Below are 2802 nucleotides of genomic sequence, written 5' to 3'. Positions count from 1 at the left end.
GGTTGTAGCTCCCTTCCAGTAGTAGCTGGAAATAAGTGAAGGTTCGAGCCTTCAGTAGGCTGGCGCCTACATGTTAGTAAACAGATCGGCTAGTACAAGAGCTAAAGGGGTTGTAGCTCCCTTCCAGGAGAAGCTGGAGAAAAAGAGGAGGTTGTAACCTTCTGCAGGTAGAAGCCTGTGTACTGCTATAAGACTGCTCCAGTACAGAAATATTGTAAAAAGAAGTTTCTTATTAAAAGAAGACAGACAGAATGTAGCAGGTGTTTTTCACCCACATTGGGTTTCCACCTTACATCATGGTGTTCATGTGTGCTTCTTGTGTGTGATGATCTGTTCTATTTTACTGTACCTGTTTATTGTTCATATGGTTAATGAAGTTCTGATGCACTAATTAAAGATCAACATTTAATGGATTAACTAAATCATAAGTTTACTGGATATATGGTAGTTGCATTAGACACACTTACATGTACACGCGGGTTCCCTTAACTAAAGTAGAATATATGAATCTGAGTATGGAAATGAAAAATTTAATGATTTTCTAATACTGATTCACCCCCCCTAGTCTTAGTATTATTACCAACACTAAGTGTAGACATGAAAATTTGGAATTTGCTATAAAAATAGCAGTGTGATACTAATTCATTGAATCAGATTCCTTTCTTGTGCTTGTAGCTGACAGATTGTGAGCATTGGCTAGATTTCTAGACGTTGACTCATCCTAGAGTGTAGTTGGGTTGTGCAGGTGGCATAGGAGAGTTCGGGAATCATGCAGCTGGCTGCATCAGAAAGACATTTCCCTTCCATCTGCTAGCTATGTGGCTTGACTAAGAAATACCAGAATGTATCCCATGTCAAGTTTTTCCCTTCTTTGATTTTCTTTTCTCTGTTTGACAGCTCCTATTTCCAATGATGTTCCAATGCCTTTGCTTTCAGGAGTTTACCTAGAGAGAAATTGGAGATCAAATTAGACGTATGTAAACTGTTATTTACGAATTCGATCAAACCGTTCATTGCAGCTCTGGATCTAGAAGTTGTCCTTTTTGAATTTCATTAGCTGAGACTCCCATTCTGAAAATAAGATTTCATTTTTTGATTCTTGTATCTTTGGCAAATTGTGAGCCTTGGCCTTTCCTTCTTTGGAATCTTGCCAAGAAAGAAAATTTGTTATCCTTTCATTTTCATTTTCCAATTCCAATCTGGTGTCAACTACCTTTTCAATCAGTGATGCAGAGATATCACAAAATGGGTTAGCTAATGATATATTATGGAAAAGGATGTTCAATTGTTGGGACAAGGCTTTCATTATCTCCAAGGATTCATTTTTTAATTCACTAACCTGTGGATAACCCTTGTACTTTTCTATCTATAATTGAATTTTTGCAATTTGATCTTCCTTGGCCTTCTATTCCTACTCAATGGTCATCTGAAGCCTGCTTAGTTCTTGAGACAACTCCTATTGTTTCTTGAGAGTCTGCCTATCAATATTTTGTTTCTCTAGTTTCAACTGCTCTTTTAGTTGCTCATTTAGTTGTCTCTGCTCTACTACCTGCTATTCAAGCTGGCTAATTCTTTATTTTTCTTCTGTTGATTGCACTTCAAATTGAGTGATCCTCTGACCCTTTTCCCTAATTAGCTGGCTAACTTCTAAGGCTTTATCCATTGTTGTTGCTATGTAAGCCCCTCCATACTGAGATAATTTTGCTAAATCCTCAGAAGGATTGACTCTATTGAGTGATAAAAAGGTGTCCTTTAACCCCTATTTACCCTACATTAATTATGAATCCAAGTACAATTTTTATCTAAAGAGTGTACTCAATCTGAGGTGGTCACTTGTTCAAGAGTAATGTTTGCAATATAGTGCTTACAAAAGCAACTAAATGCTGGAAACAAAATCTAATTATAATGGCAAGAAAATTAAATGCTTTGTAACTAAATCATTCACTCAAGAAACTACAACAATCATTAGTCAAGGATGCAGTAATGATAACTCCTTCCCCTGTAAACTGATGTAAATGAAAATCAATCATAGACAAGATCTCGAATCTGAGAACTTAGATAGTAGTAGTCAATGTTCGTTACAGTTGTAGATCTTTCTATCCACGCCAAAGAAAATTCTGGAAATAGCAATTTGATTAGCAGCAAAGGAATAACAACTAAATCCATTGAAAAGATTAAACAACAAATCTTGATCTATAGAAATGAATTAAGCAGCAATCTGAAATGAATTGAACAACAATCTTGACCAAAATTAATTGAAAAGAAATCTTCAACTAATAAAGGAACAAAAAACCTAATTAAATCTATAGAAATCGAACAACAAACTTAATTAAGTGTAAACACATAGTGACTATAGCGTAATTGAATCAATAATCTTATTCTAGCATAATGGACATTAACCACAGGTATAAAGGAATGATAATTGCAGTTATATTTGAAGGGTAGTTAAAGGAACAACAATTGCAATTGGAAATGAACCGTAGTTAAATGAACAACAATAGCAACTGTAAATGGACAACAATGGCAATCTATAATTGAACAGTAGAATCTGAATTAGACAGTGCAATATTGTTTTAGAATGAACAATGTGACATTTCTAGTTGTGAATAATAATCTCGCTATCCAATTATGATTCCGATATACAGAGTAATTCAATGAAATGTTGAGGAACAAAAGATTACTGAATAAAATGAATTAAGGAAATGTGAAGGAAATCAAACCACACACGACTGTAATTGTAAAATAATGATACAAGGAGCAAGTGGATCCACTAGGGTCGGGCCCTTAGCTACTAGGGAAGCA

The sequence above is a fragment of the Pinus tabuliformis genome, chromosome 2_1 (genome assembly GCF_031772625.1).
Source record: "Pinus tabuliformis cultivar Carrire ecotype Pingquan chromosome 2_1, CPIR1, whole genome shotgun sequence".
Taxonomy (NCBI): Eukaryota; Viridiplantae; Streptophyta; class Pinopsida; order Pinales; family Pinaceae; genus Pinus; species Pinus tabuliformis.
This window is presented reverse-complemented; position numbering follows the sequence as displayed.